The sequence below is a fragment of the Cebus imitator genome, unplaced genomic scaffold (assembly GCF_001604975.1).
Source record: "Cebus imitator isolate Cc_AM_T3 unplaced genomic scaffold, Cebus_imitator-1.0 Scaffold462, whole genome shotgun sequence".
In the NCBI taxonomy this organism is placed as follows: Eukaryota; Metazoa; Chordata; class Mammalia; order Primates; family Cebidae; genus Cebus; species Cebus imitator.
In genome coordinates, this window is record NW_016107777.1 from 794,346 (window position 1) to 814,882 (window position 20,537).

General features: G+C 37.9%; 1 long non-coding RNA gene across 1 annotated transcript; it reads left to right on the top strand.

Moving 5' to 3' along the window:
• The first annotated feature begins 1,978 nt into the window (after nt 1-1,978).
• On the top strand, nt 1,979-19,744 carry LOC119468635. The gene is made up of 3 exons (XR_005197368.1): nt 1,979-1,990; nt 2,237-2,240; nt 19,646-19,744. It is a non-coding gene; the product is annotated as an uncharacterized LOC119468635 (long non-coding RNA).
• Nucleotides 19,745-20,537: the final 793 nt, after the last annotated feature.

Here is a 20,537-nt window from a genome sequence, read left to right on the forward strand (position 1 = left end):
AAATTTAATCTATGCTAAGTTCATTTAAGTCCTTTGTGAGTTTAAACACATTTATTGTTTTATCTTGTTGGATATATGGATTTCTAAATCATGATATGGCAAATCATGTTCCTAGCCCATTCCTGTCTCATAGTATTAAGTTTCCCTTTTGACTCATTTTAAAAACATAGATGAAGGACATTATTCTGACCTGGTTGTTTGTAAATAATTTATTCTAGACTCCTCTCTGGTTTTTAGTTTGGTGACATTTTTCTAAGTGAAAGCTGTTAACAATCCTATTATTTTCCATCTTCTGTGTCATCTCCTGAACTCATCTAGGTACTCATCATCCTATCTCCTTTCAGTACACTTTGCAAGATTTGTGCATTCTACTCCCAATCATAGATTGTGCTTTCTTGTTAACTTGTGTGGTCAAACCTCATCATTTACACCTCAACTTAGAAATCATCACACTATTATTTCTAAAGTGGAGAATTCTGCAGCAACATAATGATCTGTCTTTGACTCTTCCTTTTTTTTTTCTTTATAGAGTTCATTTTAATTCATAATAATTTCATTTTTAAGAAAAAATTAGCCATATATGTTGAATATTAACTCTGTAAAGGCGAGATTATATCTGTGTCATTCATTGTCAGATGCCAAGAGTTTTACAGTTTAGCTATATCATATATGTTTAACCAATTTATTAAATGTATGAAAATGTTCCTAACTAAAAAGCTACTTATATATCCCATTACATTAAAATCTAGTTATATTATAGTTTTATTTTTACATTTAATTCATTAAGCTACTTTTATTTTGCTAAAGTAGTAAGTAGGAATATGACTTTTGCGGTCAAAATTTAAGATAGATATCACATAATATGTTTATGTATTTATTTTCTTATTGACTTAAAATGTCAACATGATTCAATACCAGTGTTTTCCCCAAAACTGGTACCATTTCTGGAATTTTAAATTGTGTCTCACTGTTCTGCTCCATGGGCAGTGACTCTTATCAAGATAAAGACTGGGAAATCATAACTAGGAGATATTGAAAAGAATTATATTTATGGAACACTCAAATAGGATGAGACTATAGTCGCATAAATATTTTAAGCAAATGATCACCAAATGGCATCCAGAAAGTAGAACGTCATTATCAGTCACCTAGGTAAGCCTAATGCATATTAGTTAACTTCTACTCTTAACTGCCTGTATGGTTTGGGTGTATCCCCACCCCAAATCTCTTCTTAAATTGTAGCTCCCACAAATGTGGGAGGGACCTGGTGAGAGGTAATTGAATCATGGGAGCTGGTCTTTCCCGTCCTGTTCTCATGATACTGAATAAACCTCATGTGATCTGATGGTTTTGCATGTGGGAGTTTCCCTGCACAAGTTCTCTCTCTCGTCTTTCACCTTCCTCCATGATTGTGAGGCTTCCCAAGCTATACAGAACTGTGAGTCCATTAAACCTCTCTTTGTTTACACATTACCCAGTCTTGAGGATGTCTTTATCAGCAGCATGAAAACATACTAATACACCAACCTGTGCTTGCTTAATAAGCTCTTGACAGTGACCATGGTTTTGGGAATGGATGCTCTGCATAGAGTTGCCACCATCATCATCACTAGCCTAAAAAAATCCAAGACATAAAAGGAAATCCTGAGAAAGTTAATTTTCCTAGGGTACTCTGGGCACCAAATCTTAAACAGTGGCATGCAGGCAAAGACATGTTTTTGTCCAATCATCTTATAATTGGCCAGCTAATATAGTTCTGAACACCTTCATCAGAGTATATCTTAAAGTTGTTGGCTACTGTTTTTGCCCCATGTTCGACCACAAGCACCATGCTAAGTGAGCTATTTTTAGGAACACCTCCTTAGACTGAAGCAGTATCTATCACAACAAAAGTGCTCATTAAATCTTAGCTATTAGCATTTTAAAACTATTAGTAGTCTTATGAATAAAGAAATCTATATTGTAAAATCTCAGCATTAAAAATATTTTTGTTGGAAAATATAATTACTTCAAATGTTAAACAAATCAACTATTTTCTGCAGTATATACATATAAATATATATATATATAATTTAATAAGCCCTTGACCCTAAATATTCTACTAGACACTAGTCACCAACATCATCTTATGAGAGCTGTGAGGAAACAATTGTTCTTTGTTCATCATAATGGTAAGTGTTTGTTCAACATGATTTTTGCATGTTGAACATGAAGAGGTCAGCCAAGAGACAATTAGTAAAGTAAATGCTCATTTCAGAGCAGCAACTGTGCATTTATTTAATAATTTACAGATTATCTTCCTCTCTTTAATTATGCTATTACTTCATTAACAGATAACAGAAGGAATTTGGAGACTTTCATCTTTAGTTTTTAGCATAAATAAGCTTCCATTAGGCCATAATTGTAAAAGCAACTCTGCTTTACATTATCTATTGATATTTTGTGCAATGCATTTTGCAGTACCTGAGCTCATTATTTTTGATACACCTGGGCCTGGACTTAGCTCAAATTACAGAGTGCAGAAGAAATATTATGACCTTGAAATCATGGAAAAAATCTACACAAACTGAGACAGAGAAGGAAAATAATTGAATGAATTGATCATGAATTACCTATGGAATAACACACAATGTTCTAACAGTGTGTGATTGGAGTCTCAGATGGAGAGGATAGAGAGAATGATGGAGAAATCATATCATAAGAACTAATAAATGAAAATTTTCCAGATTTGGTTTTAAAAATTAACCAAAGTTATGGTGAAATCCAAGCAGAATAAATACATAGAAAACCTCAAGTGTGCATAGCATAATCATACTACTAAAAACAAAATGAAGAAGAAAATTTTAAAAGTAGTTAGTGAAAAAAATGTAAGCTTATATACAGAGTAAGTAAACACATATTTCCATCGCTTAAAAAATTTGATAATCAGTGGCATGAATGCTTAAGCAAAATGCATCAAATGTTGTGTAATTATCTAAAACAAATGACACTCAAGTCTGTTTTCTGCATAATATTAAGAAAAATTAATTTTAATGTTTAAGTCTTCAATAATAAAATAGAATAATTTTCTTCCTCTGTTTATTATTTTTTTAATTGTACTTTAAGTTCTGGGGTCCCTGCGCAGATGTTGCAGGATTATTGCATAGGTACACACGTGCCATAGTGGTTTGCTGCCTCCATCCCCCTGTCACCTACATCAGGCATTTCTCCAAATGTTATCCCTCCTCAACCTCCCCACCCTCTGCTGTCCCTTCCGTAGCTGCCCACCCCCAAGCAGACCCAAGTGTGTGATGTTCCCCTCCCTGTTCCCATGTGTTTTCATTGCTTAACACCTGCCTTTGAGTGAGTATATGTGGTGTTTGGTTTTCTGTTCTTGTGTCAGGTTGCTGAGAATGATGGTTTCCAGATTCAACCATGTCCTTGCAAAGGATATAAACTCGTCCTTTTTCATGGCTGCATAGTATTCCATGGTGTATATGTGACACATTTTCTTTATCCAGTCTATCATTGATGGACATTTGGGTTGGTTCCAGGTCTTTGCTATTGTAAACAGGACCTCTATGAACATACCTGTGCATGTGCCTTTATAATAGAATGATTTATAATCCTTTGGATATATAACCAGTAATGAGATTGCTGGGTCAAATGGAATTTCTATTTTTAGATCATTGAGAAATTGCCACATTGTCTTCCACAATGATTGATCTAACTTACACTCTGAGCAACAGTGTAAAAGTGTTCCTATTTCTCCACATCCCCTCTGGCAGATTTTTTAATGATCACCATTCTAACTGGCATGAGATGGTATCCCAATGTGGTTTTGATTTACATTTCTCTAATGACCAGTGATGAACATTTTTTCATATGTTTGTTGACCTCATAAATGTCTTCTCTTGAAAAGCATCTGTTCATATCTTTATTTGACTTTTGAATGGGTTTGTTTTTTTCTTGTAAATCTTCTTTAGTTCTTTGTAGGTTCTGCGTATTAGGCCTTTGTTAGATGGGTAAACTGCAAAGATTTTCCCCCATTCTGTTGGTTGCTGGTTCACTCTAATGATTGTTTCTTTTGCTGTGCAGAAGCTCTGGAGTTTAATTAGATCCCATTTGTCTATTTTGGCTTTTGTTGTCATTGTTTTTGATGTTTTAGTCAGGAAGTCCTTGCCTATGCCTATGTCCTGAATGGTTTTGCCTAGGTTTTCTTCTAGGGTTTTTATGGTGTTAGGTCTAATGTTTAAATCTTTAATCCATCTGGAGTTAATTTTTGTGTAAGGTGTCAGGAAGGGGTTGAGTTACAGCTTTCTGCACATGGCTAGCCAGTTTTCCCAACACCATTTATTAAACAGGGAATCCTTTCCCATTGCTTGTTTTTGTCATGTTTGTCGAAGATCAGATGGTTGTAGACTTGTGGCATTACTTCTGAGGCCTCTGTTCTGTTCCATTGGTCTATATCTCTGTTTTGGTACCAGCACCATCCTGTTTTGATTACTGTAGCATTGTACTAAAATTTGAAGTCAGGTAACGTGATGCTTCCAACTTTGTTCTTTTTGGTTAGGACTGTCTTGGCTATGCAGGCACTCTTTTGGTTCCATATGAAGCTTAAAGTGATTTTTTTCCAGTTCTGTGAAGAAGGTTGATGGTAGCTTCATGGGGAATAGTATTGAATCTATAAATTACTGTGGGCACTATGGCTATTTTCATGATATTGATTCTTCCTAACCATGAGCATGTTTTTCCATCTGTTAGCATCCTCTGTTATTTCCTTGAGCAGTGGTTTGTAGTTCTTCTTAAAGAGGTCCTTCACTGCCTTTGTTAGTGTATTCTTAGATATTTTATTCTTTTTGTAGTGTCTGCAAATAGAGACAATTTAACTTATTCTTTTCCCAATTGAATTCCCTTTATTTCTTTTTCTTGCCTGATTGCTCTGGCCAGAACTTCCAATACTATATTGAATAGGAGTGGTGAGAGAGGACATCCTTGTCTAGTGCCAGATTTCACAGGGAATGCTTCCAGTTTTTGCCTATTCAGTATGATATTGGCTTGGGTTTGTCATAAATAGCTTTTATTATTTTGAGATACATTCCGTCAATACCTAGCTTATTGAGAGTTTTTAGCATAAAGGGCTGTTGAATTTTGTGGAAGGCCTTCTCTGCATATACTGAGATAATCATGTGGTTTTTGTCTTTGGTTCTGTTTATGTGGTGCATATATTGATCCAACCTTGCATCACTGGGATGAAGCCTACTTGATCATGATGGATAAGCTTTTGATGTGCTGTTGCAATCAGTTTGCTGGTATTTTGTTGAAGATTTTTGCATTGATGGTCGTCATGGATATTGGCCTGAAGTTTTCTTTTATTGTTTTGTCTCTGCCAAGTTTTGGTATTAGGATGATTTTGGTCTCATAAAATGAGTTAGGGAGGACTTCCTCTTTTTGTATTGTTTGGAATAGTTTCAGAAGGAATGGTACCAGCTCCTCTGTGTATGTTGGGTAGAATTTAGCTGTGAACCCATTTGGAACTGCACTTTTTTTTGGTTGGTAGGCTATGAATGGCTGCCTGAACTTCAGACTTTGTTATTGGTCTATTCAGGGTTTAATCTTTTTCCTGGGTTAGGCTTGGGAGGGTGCCAGTGTCCAGGAATTTATCCATTTCTTCCAGATTTACTGGTTTATGTGCACAGAGTTTGTAGTAATCTCTGATGGTAGTTTGTATTTCTGTGGAATCAGTGATAATATCCCCTTTATCGTTTTTTTATTGCATTTACTTGATTTTTCTCTCTTTTCTTTTTTGTTAATCTGGCTCGTGGTCTATTTTTTTGATAGTCTCAAAAAAACCTTCTCCAGAATTTATTTATTATTTTTTGTGGCATTTTTTTGCGTAGCATTTTTTGTTTCCCTATCTCCTTCAATTCTGCTCTGATCTTAGTTATTTCTTGTCTTCTGCTAGGTTTTGAGTTTTTTTGATCTTGCTCCTCTAGCTCCTTTATTTTGACAATAGGGTATCAATTTTACCAGAGATTCTAGTACATTGTGTCTTCATTCTCATTGGTTTTGAAGAACATCTTTATTTCTGATTTCATCTCAGTGTTTATCCAGTATTCATTCAGGAGCAGGTTGTTCAGTTTCCATGTAGTTTTGTAGTTTTGAGTCACTTTCTTAATCCTGAGTTCTAATTTGATTGTGCTATGGTCTGAGAGACTGTTATGATTTCTGTTCTTTTGCATTTGCTGAGGAGTGATTTACTTCCCATTATGTGGTCAGTTTTAGAGTAAGTGCAATGTGGTGCTGAGAAGAATATATATTCTGTGGATTTGGGTGGAGAACTCTGTAGATGTCTATGACGTCTGCTTGGTCCAGATCTGAGTTAAAGTCCTGGACATCCTTGTTGATTTTCTGTCTCGTTGATCTGTCTAATACTGACAGGGGAGTGTTAAAGTCTCTCACTATTATTGTGTGGGAGTCTAAGTCTCTTTGTGGGTTGTTAAGAACTTGCTTTATGTATCTGGATGTTCCTATATTGGGGGCATATATATTTAGGATTTTTAGCTCTTCTTGTTGCATTGATCCTTTTTTTTTCTTTTTTTATTGCATTTNGTATCTGGATGTTCCTATATTGGGGGCATATATATTTAGGATTTTTAGCTCTTCTTGTTGCATTGATCCTTTTTTTTTCTTTTTTTATTGCATTTTAGGTTTTGGGGTACATGTGAAGAACATGCAAGATTGTTGCATAGGTACACACATGGCAGTGTGATTTGCTGGCATCCTCCCCATCACCTATATCTGGCATTAATCCCCATGCTATCTCTCCCCAACTCCTCGCCCCTTGCTGTCCCTCCCTTATTTCCCCCTGATAGACCACATCAGTGATGCTCCCCACTCTGTGTCCCTGTGTTCTCATTGTTCACCACTTGCCTATGAGTGAGAACACACGGTGTTTGATTTTGTGTTCTTGTTTCACTTTGATGAGAATGATGGTTTCCGGGCTCATGCATGTCCCCACAAAGGACTAGAACTTTTCGTTTTTGATGGCTGCATAGTATTCCATGGTGTATATGTGACACATTTTCCCTCTCCAGTCTATCATCGATGGGCATTTGGGTTGGAGGCAAGTCTTTGCTATTGTAAACAGTGCTGCAATGAACATTCATAGGCATGTGTCCTTATAGTAGAACGATTTATAATCCTTTGGATATATAACCAGTAATGGGATTGCTGCGTCAAATGGAATTTCTATTTCTAGGTCCTTGAGGAGTTGCCACACTGTCTTCCACAATGGTTGAACTAATTTACACTCCCACCAACAGTGTAAAAGTGTTCCTATTTCTCCGCATTCTCTCCAGTGTCTGTTGTCTCCACATTTTTGAATGATCACCATTCTAATTGAGATGGTATCTCAATGTAGCCTTGATTTGCATTTCTCTAATGACCACTGATGATGAGCATTTTTTCATAAGTTTGTTGGCCTTATATATATGTCTTCTTTTGTAAAGTGTCTCTTCATATTTGTTGCCCACTTTTGAATGGGCTTGTTTGTTTTTTTCTTGTAAATCTGTTTTCGTTCTTTGTAGGTTCTGGATATCAGCCCTTTGTCAGATGGGTAGACTACAAATTTTTTTTCCCATTCTGTTGGTTGCCAATGAACTCTAATGACTGTTTCTTTTGCTGTGCAGAAGCTCTGGAGTTTGATTAGGGCTCCTTTCTCTATTTTGGCTTTTGTTGCCAATGCTTTTCGTGTTTTGGTCATGAAGTCCTTGCCTATGCATATGTCCTGAATGATTTTGCCTAGATTTTCTTCTAGGGTTTTTATGGTGTTAGGACTTATGTTTAAGCCTTTAATGTATCTGGAGTTAATTTTAGTGTAAGGAGTCAGGAAGGGTCCAGTTTCTGCTTTCTGCACATGGCTAGCCAATTTTCCCAACACCACTTTTTAAACAGGGAATCCTTTCCCCATTTTTTTTTTTTGTCAGGTTTGGCAAAGATTAGATGGTTGTAGATGTGCAGTGTTGCCTCTGAGGCCTCTGTTCTGTTCCATTGGCCTATATCACTGTTTTGGTACCAGTATCATGCTGTTTTGATTATAGTTGCCTTGTAGTATAGTTCAAAATCTGGTAGTGTGATGCCTCTCACTTTGTTCTTTTTGCTTAGAATTGACTTGGCTATGTGGGCTCTATTTTGGTTCCTTATGAAGTTTAAGGTGTTTTTTTTCTAGTTCTGTAAAGAAGGTCATTGGTAGCTTGATGGGGATAGCATTGAATCTGTAAATTACCTTCGGCAGTATGGCCATTTTCACAATATTGATTCTTCCCATCCATGAGCATGGAATGTTTCTCCATCTGTTTCTGTCCTCTCTGATTTCGTTGAGCAGTGGTTTGTTGTTCTCCTTGAAGAGGTCCTTTAAGTTATTTGTTAATTATATTCCTATGTATTTTATTCTCCTTGTAGTAATTGTGAATGGCAGTTCGTTCTTGATTTGGCTCTCTTTAAGTCTGTTATTGCTGTATAGGAATGCTTGTGAATTTTGCACATTGATTTTGTATCCTGAGACTTTGCTGAGTTTGCTTATCAGGTTCAGATGATTTTGGGTTGAGACAACGGGGTCTTCTAAATATGCAATCATGTCGTCTACAAATAGAGACAATTTGACTTCCTCTTTTCCTATTTGAATACCCTTTATTTCTTTTATTTGCCTCATTGCTTTGGCTAGAACTTCCAATACTGTACTGAATGGAGTGGTGAGATAGGATATTCTTATATAGTGCCAGATTTCAAAGGGAATGCTTCCAGTTTTTGCCCATTCAGTATGATATTGGCTGTCGGTTTGTCATAAATAGCTTTTATTATTTTGAGATATGTTTCATCAACATCAAGTTTATTGAGGGTTTTTAGCATAAAGTGCTGTTGAAATTTGTCAAATGTCTTCTCTGCATGTATTGAGATAATTATGGGGTTTTTGTCTTCAGTTCTGTTTATGTGGTGGATTATGTTTATAGACTTGCATATGTTGAACCAGCCTTGCATCCCCAGAATGAAGCCTACTTGATCATGATGGATAAGCTTTTTGATATGCTGCAGCAATTGGTTTGCCAGTACTTTGTTGAAGATTTTTGCATCTATTTCATCATGGATATTGGTCTGAAGGTTTCTTTTCTTGTTGAGTTTCTGCTGGATTTTTGTATCAGGATGATATTGGTGTCATAAAATGATTTGGGAAGGATTCCCTCTCTTTGGATTGTTTGGAACAGTTTCAGAAGGAATGGTATCAGGTCTTCTTTGTATGTTTGGTAGAATTCGGCTGTGAACCTATCTGGACCTCTAGTTTTTTTGGGGTGGTAGGCTATTAATTGATGCCTCAGCTTCAGCCCTTCTTATTGGTTTATTCAGGGTTTTGACTTCTTCCTGGTTTAGGCTTGGGAGGGTGCAAGTGTCTAGGAATTTATCCATTTCTTCCAGGTTTACTAGCTTATGTGCATAGAGTTGGTTGTAATAATCTCTGATGATTGTTTGTATTTCTGTGGAAACTGTGGTGATATCTGCTTTATTGTTTTTTATTGCATCTATTTTATCATTCTCTGGTTTCTTTTTTATTAATCTGGCTAGTGGTCTGTCTATTTTCTTGATCTTTTTGAAAAAGCAGCTCCTGGATTTATTGATTTTTTGAAGGAGTTTTTGTGTCTCTATCTCCTTCAGTTGTGCTCTTATCTTAGTTATTCCTTGTCTTCTGCTAGCTTTTGAATTTTTTTTTAAATCTTTTCCCTCTAGTTCTTTCAATTTTGGTAATATGGTGTTGATTTTGATCTTTCCTTGCTTCTCACGTGGGCATTTATTGCTATGTATTTTCCTCTAGACACTGCTTTAAATGTGTCTCAGAGATTCTGGTACATTGTTTCTTCGTACTCGTTGGTTTTGAAGAACGTCTTTATTTCTGCATTCATTTCATTGTTCATCCAGTCAACATTCAAGAGCCAGTTGTTCATTTTCCATGAAGCTGTGCGGTTCTGAGTTAGTTTCTGAATTCTAAATTCTAACTTGATTGCAATGTGGTCAGAGACTGTTATGATTTCCATTCTTTTGCATTTGCTGAGGAGTGATTTACTTCCAATTATGTGGTCAGTTTTAGAGTAGGTTTGATGTGGTGCTGAGAAGAAAGTATATTCTGTGTATTTGGGATGGAGAGTTCTGTAATGTCTATTAGGTTTGCTTGGTCTAGGTCTGAGTTCAATTTCTGGATATCCTTGTTAATTTTCTGTCTCACTGATCTGTCTAATATTGACAGTGGGGTGTTAAAGTCTTGCACTATTATTGTGTGGGAGTCTAAGTCTCTTTGTAAGCCATTAAGAACTTGCTTTATATACCTGGGTGCTCCCATATTGGGTGCGTATATATTTAGGACCTTTAGCTCCTCATGTTGCATTGATCATTTTAGCATTACGTAATGTTCTTCTTTGTCTCTTTTGATCTTTGTTGGTTTAAAGTCTATTTTATCGGAGACTAGAATTGCAACTCCTGCTTTTTCTTGCTCTTGGTAAATCTTGCTCCATCCCTTTATTTTGAGCCTTTGTATATCCTTGCATGTGAGATGGGTTTCCTGGATACAGCACACTGATGGGTTTTGGCTTTTTATCCAATTTGCCAGTCTGTGTCTTTTGATTGGGGTATTTAGTCCATTTACATTTAGGGTTAATATTGTTATGTGTGAATTTGAACCTGCCATTTTGATTCTAGCTGGCTGTTTTGCCTGTTAGTTGATGCAGTTTCTTCATTGTGTTGATGCTCTTTACCATTTGGTATGTTTTTGCAATGGCAGGTACTGGTTGTTCCTTTTTATGTTTAGTGCTTCTTTCAGGAGCTCTTGTAAAGCAGGCCTGGTGGTGATGAAATCTCTTAGTAATTGCCTGTTCATAAAGGATTTTATTTCTCCTTCGCTTATGAAGTTTAGTTTGGCTGGATATGAAATTCTAGGTTGAAAGTTCTTTTCTTTAAAGATGTTGAGTATTGGCCCCCACTCTCTTCTGGCTTGTAGGGTTTCTGCTGAGAGATTTGCTGTGAGTGTCATGGGCTTCCCTTTGCAGGTAACCTGACCTTTCCCTCTGGCTGCACTTAGCATTTTCTCCTTTATTTCTACCCTTGTGAATCTGACAGTTATGTGCCTTGTGGTTGCTGTTCTTTAGAAATATCTTTGTGGTGTTCTCTGTATTTCCTGGACTTGAATATTGGCCTGTCTTACTATGTTGGGGAAATTTTCCTTGATAATATCCTAAAGTGTTTTTTTCAAGCTTGGATTCATTCTCTCCATCTCTTTCAGGTACATTTATCAAACGTAGATTAGGCCTTTTCACATAGTCCAATATTTCTTGGAGACTTTGTTCGTTTCTTTTTACCCTTTTTTCTCTAATCTTGCCTTCTCATTTTATTTCATTGAGTTGATCTTTGACCTCTGATATACTTTCTTCTGCTTTGTCAATTCAGCTGTTGAAACTTGTGTATGCTTCCTGAAGTTCTCCTGTTGTGTTTTTACCTCCGTCAATTCACTTGTATTCCTCTCTAAGCTGTTTGTTCTCTTTAGCATTTCTTCAAACCTTTTTTCAAGGTTCTTAGTTTCTTTGCATTGGGTTAGAACATGTTCTTTTAGCTCAGGAAAGTTTCTCATTACCCACCATCTGGTGCCTCTTTCTGTGAATTCATCAGATTCATTCTCCATCCAGCCTTGTTCCCTTACTGGTGAGGAGTTGTGATACCTTGTAGGAGGAGAAGCACTCTGGTTTTGCATGTTTTCATCCTTTTTGCGCTGGTTTCTTCCCATTTTTGTGGGTTTATTTACCTGTGGGCTTTGTAGTTGTTGACTTTCTGATGGGGTCTCTGAATGGGTGTTCTTTTCGTTGATGATGAAGTTATTTCTTTCTGTTTCTTACTTTTCCTTCTAATGGTCAGGCCCCTCTGCTGTTGGACTGCTGAGGTCCACTCCAGGCCCTGCTTGCCTGGGGATCACCTGCAGTGGATGCAGAACAGTTAGGGTGGCTACCAGTTTCTTCTTCTTTTATCTTTGACCCAGAAGGATACCCGCCAGATGTCAGTCTGATCTCTCCTTTATGAGGTGACTCTTTGGATATACGGCATCAGGGAGCTGCTTGAGAAGACAGTCTGTCCTTTATAGTAGCTCAAGTGCTGAGCTGTGAGCTCCGTTTTTCCATTTAGAGCTGATGGGCAGGTATATTTAAGTCTGCTGCAGCAGAACTCATAAACTCCTGCCCCCCCCCCCCAGGTGCTCTGTCTCAGAGAGTTAGGGCTTTATTTATGTTGCTGCCTTTTTTCAGGGCTGCCCTGCCCAGTGAGGAGGCAGCCTAGTCACAGTCTGCCTGCAGAGGCTTTTCTGCGCTGCTCTGGGCTCCACTCAGCTGCCATGTGAACTTCCCTGCAGTCCTGTTTATGGGGATATAGTTAGAACTGCCCTGGCAATGGTGGCCTGCCTCTGTAATGGCAGACTTTCTCTGTAATGGTGGATTGCCTTGGCAATGGCGGGCTGCCTGAGCAATGGCAGACTACGTCAGTAGTGGTGGACTGCCTTGGTAATGCTGTACCCCCATCCGCCACAGAGCTGGACCATCCTGGGTACCTCTGTGCTTGCTGTGATACTCTCAGTCCAGAGCTTTTCAGGTTGCTGTTTTTTGTGGGGATGGGATCGGCTGAGCCTGATCACCTGGCTCCCTTTCTCAGATGCCCCCCCCTTTTTTTTTTCAGTTGAATGGGTGACTCTGTCTCCCAGGCATCCCAGTCACCAGTTGAAATGGTGCCTGGATTTGTGTGGTTTCTTGTGTGTAGACCCACTGCACCACCTGAAATGGCCACTGGAGATTTGTGGCACATTTTCACCCAGGAATCTCCTGGCCTGGCTCCCTGTTTCAGTCCCCTTTTTATCAGGTGAATGGGTGACTCTGTCTCCCATGCATTCCAGTCACCTGTTGAAAAGGCACCATGATCTGTGTGATTTCATGTGCGGCAATCCACTGCACTGGCTGAAACAGCCACACAGAGATTCGTGGCATTTTTTTGCCCTTTTTATCAGTTGAATGGGTGACTCTGTCTCCCAGGAGCTCCAATTGCCAGCTAAAACGGCACCTGGATCCTTGTATTTTGTGCAGAGACCCACCACACTGGCCAAAACAGCCATGCTGTCTTGCCATGGGGCTCCTGCACCTGGGAATCTCCTGGTCTGTGGGCAATAAAAATCCATCTGGAAATGCAGCGTCCACTCACCCTCTACACTTTTGCTGGGAACTGCATTCCTGAGCTGCTCCTAATCAGGGATCTTGGATCCTAACCTGCATTGATCCTTTTACTATTATGTAATGCCCTTCTTTGTCTCTTTTGATCTTTGTTGGTTTAAAGTCTGTTTTATCAGAGACTAGGATTGCAACCCCTGCTTCTTTTTTTTCTCTCCATTTGCTTGGTAAATCTTCTTCCATCTCTTTATTTTGAGTCTGTGTGTATCTTTTCATGTAAGGTGGGTTTCCTGAATACTGTACACCTATGATTCTTGATTTTTTATTCAGTTTGCCAGTCTGTGTCTTTTGATTGGGGCATTTAGGCTGTTTACAGTTATGTTAATATTATTATCTGTTAATTTGATCCTGCCATATTGTTTCTGGCTAGTTGTTTTGCCCCTCAGTTGATGCAGTTTCTTCATTGTGTTGATGGTCTTTCCCATTTGGCATGTTTTTGCAGTGGCTGGTAGTGGTTCTTCCTTTCCATGTTCACTGTTTCCTTCAGGAGCATTTATACTCCTTGCTGATACATCGTTTTTTTAAGAGGATACCACTCCTTCCTCTTCAGGAGACTTGGGTGAGACTCTTCAACAGTGACCTGGATTTGGATTCCCTCTTGGCCTTGGGGAGGACTCCTGGACAGAGATAGGGACCTGGACCACAAGTGAGATCTGTAGTGGGAGGAAAATTTGGACTTGGACCTTCGTGGGGATCTGGACTTGGGGGTCAACAGAGATCCAGAATGAGTGTCGACGAGACTTGTATGGCTATAGTGAGATCAGCTGGGGGACCTGGACTGGCTCCAACTCCAGGATGGGCTGAGATGCTGCCCAGGGCTGTGGTTCTTGCAAAGGTAACCACAGCCTCTGTATCTGCCAGGTGGTGGTTGGGGGGGGCTGCTGTGGTGTGAGTCTAGCTCGTGCTCATCCAGCATACCCAGTCCATGCCATCCGTGGCATCCTTGGTGTCAAGCTTGTCATGGAGGGGAGCAGACCAAGGCAAAGCTGGGGGACTCCTTGGTGTAGCATCCCATGGGATGCACACATCACCTGTGACCGTACTTCTCCAAGACATACCTCAGCCTGTCAAGAGAGGTGCTGTAGGTCAGGTTGTCCACCTTGAGGGAGGTTAAACCCTCCAGGTCAGGAAGGGGTGGCCATAGCTCATGGCTCTGAGAGATGCCCAATCCCAACAGCAAACTGGCACCAGCTTCTTCAGCTCTGGACGGTGGTGCAGCCTCTTCTCTGGCAGTTAGTTGCCTTCTGGGTGGGGACGCCAGAGAAGGTCTTGAGGGAGAACAGCACCGAGGAGCTCTGCAGGCCAGTGCACCTCCACAGCAACTACCTCTGTTTCTTTAATGGTTTAATGTTTAATAATTGAAATTTGGATCTTTATTATATCAGATTTTTCTTTGTATTTCTAACTTAAATAAAATCAAAGAGCTTCCAAATAATACGCATTTGTTTTTAATGAACATAAAAAGTCCTTAACAGTGACGATGTTAGTCCTCATGCAATAATAAAATGTTAAAATGGTTACATCCTGGAAAAATTGTCTATTGTTTTATATATGTGGCTTTTGTTTTTCACCAGTGTCTTCAAATCATGGTTATGTTTAATCCATTATGAACACATATTAAGTTCAGTAAATGGAAAGCTCAATGGCAATTTAAGGAGATTAAAAAGAAGGAGAAGTTATGGCTCTCAAACTTAAGCAGCTTGCAGTCATGGTGCTGACTTACTTTCATAAAGTAAATCATTACTTTATGAAAATCAGTGAATCTCCATTTCTCAAGTACTAGAAATAAGTTATCCTAAGAACAGGATCATTTTGCATTCATTTATAAATATTTAGTAAAGACATCCACAGAATTTGTAGACATAGTAATGAGTAAGACATAATCATTAAACCAATGACATTTGTATTTTAAAGGGAGAGGCTGACACATAAGTTAACCACTGTGGTATATTATGACACTAGTAATATTTGTGGTTCATATAAGATACTATGGAACTACAGAGAAAGGAATATAGTTGGTAAATAATAATCTGTGCCATTTTCAAAGGCAAGGAAATTATTCAATATTTTATCTCAGCAACCTAGTGCAATATTTTTGAAAGGGGGTGTTCAAAATGTACTTGCTGAAAACTATTCTAATGCTAAACAAGTCCTCTTAGAAAAGTTCACACGAGTTAACTCTTGAAGGACATTGGTAGATTTTCAAGCAATCAAGAGAGAACAATATAATATGTGCAAAGATGAGGAGACATGAATAAAAGAATTATAAATATTTTGCATATCAGAGCAAAGAAATGTTTGCATATGAAGAATGGAGCAAGTGAGATTCACAAGATACAGATTATGAATTTTTTGTGACATTTCAAAGCCTTTGAATTTTACCCATATGCCAAAACAAACAAATAAACAAAAACAAAACAAAACAAAAAACCTCTGAAAGCTTTGACGTAGGACATTGATATTTAGAGGAAAGCCACACTGAAAGCAGGAGACTTCATGGGAGTCATCTCAGTAGCCCCAATAAAAGTCAATAGTGGTTTGAAGTTAAGTAGTGAGTCTCTATTTAATCAACTGTCTAGTTGAAGACTAGTGAAAGAAGGAAGAGTGAAGAATAATTTCTAAATTTCTGTTTTGATAAACTGAGTTGATGGTATTAACTCCATATGCATTTTCTCACTCACTATTTAATACCAAAAATCTCCAGACTTAAAAGCAGATTTCCATAGCTAACCCTGCCCTAACATGGTGTACTCCTCCACCTACCCTGAGAGATTAACCCAAAAGACATACACTTTTGGGAGCTTTTGTAGCCCTGCTCATTGCCTGAAAAACCAGGTTACTTACCCTGGGTAATTTGGGGCAAGCTCAAATCCCCTGCTACTGATGCCCTGTTGCAACCACCACCTCCTGGCTAGAGGCTACTGACAGTCCATTATCATGTCTCCAGGTAGAAGAACACTGCATCCAGGGAGAAGAAAATAAATACATGACCTCAGCTATCACCACTGCATAAAACACCCTCACTAAACAGAGGTCCTGAGTCTGCCTATGTGACAAGTTCATTACAGTCATAACCAGCATTTGAGAAAACCAGCACACTAAGCCTACCTACAATGAAGGAATCTCACAGAGTCTATGTTATTCCCTTGCCACCTACACCAGTAGTACCCACTCTTGGAAGGCTTGAAGACAGGTCACATCACCAGATGCCTGGAGGGTGTTAACCTCTATTATTTACTCCATCAAAGTAATTCTTTTGTCCGACATGTTTTCTATGTTTGGGGTGGAATGCTGGATATTAGAACAGACATTGAGATATATCACATGCAGAATGCTAGTGTAAATGATAAGAAATTTTTTCATAGACGATATATGAATTGGTTGTAGCAGAATTGAGGGTATGCTGTTCGAATTTGTAAAAACAGGGAGGTGAAAAGGAGTCTTGATAATAAAATTTATGGTACAGAGTTCTGGTGAATACATAGTGTGTAGTGCTCCTAGGAAAACAGCAGTAGTTAGGGCATTTATTATGATAATATTCATGTATTCTGCTATAAAGAAGAGGGCAAATGAACCTGTGGCATATTCGATGTTGAAGCCTGAGACTAATTCTGACTCTCCTTCTGCTAGATCAGAAGGGGTTCGGCTAGTTTCTACTAGTGTGGAGATAAATCATATTGCAGCTAGGGGCCAAGATGGTAGAAGCTGTCAGAGGAATTCTTACGTTGTGTACATATAAGTTAAATGACCCACTTATCAGTAGAACTGATAGCAGGATGATGGTTCGGGTGACCTCATGTGAAATTGTGTGGGCCACACCTCATCATGAGCCGATTTGTGCATAATTTCAATGAGATGCTCATCCTGATCATAAAATAGAGTAGATGCCTAGGCTTGATGTGGCTAATATAAATAGGAGGCCCATATTAAAATTAGTTAGAGGGTCTGGTATGGGGAGGGGAGTTCATAAGAGTGATGGAAAGGGCCAGGGTTGGAGCAATAATAGGGTAATAGATGTTGAGGGCCACAAGGGCTTTTTGGTGAAAAGTTTTATTGGATCAGCGAATGGTTGGAGCCACCCATAGAGACCTAAAATGTTCGGTCTTTTGCGTAGTTGTATATAGCCTAAGATCTTTCATCCAATGAGTGTATGGAATGCTATAGTGATTAGAGAGAGATTAACAAATAGGAGAAGGTTAATTATAGGCATATTATTAAGAAGAGGAGCTGAACTTCTGATTATAAAGTTTCAAGTTTTATGCAATTGCTAGGCTCTGCCATCGTAACAAACCCTGTTTTGGGGTAGGATGGGTGATGGTTTGTTAGATGGGAATAGCATCATCTATGGGGAGAGAATGCTTTATGAAGTGGGCCCTATTTCTCTTGTTCTTTTGTTCTGGGAGAAATGTTAAATAGATAGAAACTGACCTGGATTACTCCAGTCTGTACTCAGATCATGTAGGACATTGATCATTGAACAAACAAACTCTTAATAGCAGCTACACCATTAGGATGTCCTGATCCAACATCAAGATTGTAAACTCTATTGTTGATGTGAACTCTAGAATAGGATTGTGCTGTTATCCATAGGGTAACTTATTCCATTGATCAAATTATTGGGTCAATGAGTATTAAGTCACTTAGACTAATGCAGTTCTTAGTTTAGGTTGTTTGGAGGCTGAATTATGCTCCGAGGTCACCCCAACCAAAATTTTTAATGCAGGGATAGCAGGCTAGGGCCTGTAGGCTTTCTGAGAGTGTTTATTTGCATTAATGAATAAAAGCTCCACAAGGTCTTCTCATCTTATTTGTTTATATCTGCCTCTTCACAAATAGGTCAATTTCACTGACTGAAAGTAAGAGACAGCTGTACCCTCATGTGGCCATTCATACAAGTCCCTATTTAGGGAACAAGTGATGATGCTACCTTTGCATGGTCAGGATACTGCAGCTGTTGAGCACATGTCACTGGGCAGCTAGTGTCTCTAATACTGGTAATGATAGAGGTGATGTTTTTGATAAGATTTGCTGAGTTCCTTTTGCGTTTTGTAATCTTTCCTTAGACCCTGCCTGCGTTGGATTAACAGTATAAATAATAGGATGCTTATTATATCACTTATTAGGCTGTTAACTGTCAGTGGATTTATTCCAGTATGATGTAAGCTTGTGCAATGGAGAATATCTTTATGTTATTTATATTAACATTATTGCTTCTATTAAATAATAGTTTAGTCCAATGTGATATTAGGAGTTCAGTGGATTGATTAGAATTTAAGATAGTTAGATATTGAGCTTGAATTTTTTATTCCTTGTAGGTAATATTTTTTACTCTCTGTAGGAAGGTTGTTTCCTAGGATCTAAAGAGCTGTCCCTCTTTGGAGTAACAGTTGAACTGACACAGAGATTAAGTAATTCTGTGGGTAAGTTTAAACTTGAACTAAGATTCTGTCTTGGAGAACAAGCTATCACCAGGCTTGGTAGACTTGTCACCACTACTCATGAATCTTCCCACTATTTTGCTACATAGGTGAGTGTGCTCTTTCAGCTGTTCTTGGGTAACTCAGCTGGTTTCAGGGGACTTGGCTATGATTGACCAAGTAAAGTTATTTCTAGTTAATACATTATGCAAAAGGTATTAAAAAGTGATCACCATGGGGAAATAAGATGAACTTTAAAAGATCCTTCCATTCCAACTCCACAGGAGACAGTGAAAATGCCCACACACAAACTACATAACTATTACAACCAACATCTAAGAAAGTCATCACAGAAATATTTTATATAACCAAGAAATTTTACAGAGTCTTTACCCATAAAAGCACCAAGAACCAAAGTAGCCTACAATAACTATAAACATTAAAATCACATCTGTAAGTGGAAAAAATAAAATAAAAAACACAGTCCAGTAAAAAATTTCAAGACAATTTGATGACTTCTATACAAATGAGAAGGAGCCACAAAAGTAATTCTGATAATAACAAAACAGGATTCTATAACACCCCAAAAATATTATAGTAGCTTCCAAGCAACGACTTCAAACCAATAAGAAATCTTTGAAATATCCAATAAAAAATTCAGAAGGTTGATTATTAAACTCCTTAAGGAAATACCAGAGAAAAATGAAAATCAGCATAAAGAAATTAAGGAAACAATTCAGAATATTAATTAAAAATTTTGTCGAGAGATGAATACCCTAAAGAAAGACCAAAATATGAAAATAAAATGAAAAACACACATAGGAAAATACAAAATGAAATGGAAAGTTTAAATAATAGACTAGAACAAGTAGAAGAAAGAATTTCAGAGCTCAAAGACAAAGCTTTCAAATTAATCCAGTTAGGCAAAGATAAAGAAAAAATAATCAAAAGAATTGAACAAAGCATCTAAGAATTATGAGATTATGTGAAATGGCCAAACCTAAGAATGATTGGTGTTCCTGAAGGAGAAGAGAAGACTAAAAGTATGGAAAACTTATTTGAACAAACAATTGAGGAAATTCTCCCTGGCCTAATACCAATACCAAGAAAGGACATAACAAAAAAGAAAACTACAGATCACAATCCCTGAAGAACATAGATGCAAAAGTCCTCAAGAAAATATTAGCTAACTAAATAAAACTGCACACCAGGAAGATAGTATATCACAATCAAGTGGGTTTCATACCAGGGATGCAGGGATGGGTTAACATAGGCAAGTCAATAAATTTGATACATCACATAAAAACAGATTAAAACACAAAAAAAGATAATCTCAATAGACACAGAAAAAGCAGTTGATAAATTCCAGCATCTCTCTATAACAAAAACCCTCAACAAAACAGGCATAGAAGGGGCTTACCTCAAAGTAATAAAAGCTTTATGTGACAAGCACATAGCCAATATTGTACTGAATGGGGAAAAGTTGAAAGCATTCTCTCTGAGAACTGGAACAAGACAAGGATACCCCCTTTCGCCACTTCTATTTAATATAGTACTGGAAGTTCTAGAGAGAGGAATCAGATAAGAGAAAGAAATGAAGGATATCCAAATTGAAAAACAGGAAGTCAAACTTTCACTGTTCACCAATGATATAATTATATACCCAGAAAACTCTAAAGACTTACCTGAAAAGCTTCTAGATCTGATAAACAATTTAGTAAGGTCTCAGGATATATAATCAATGTACACAAATCAGTAGCACTGCTATGCATCAACAATGCATTGATTTCTGAGAATCAATCTAAGAACTCCAACCATTTTACAATGGCTGCAAAAGTAAAAT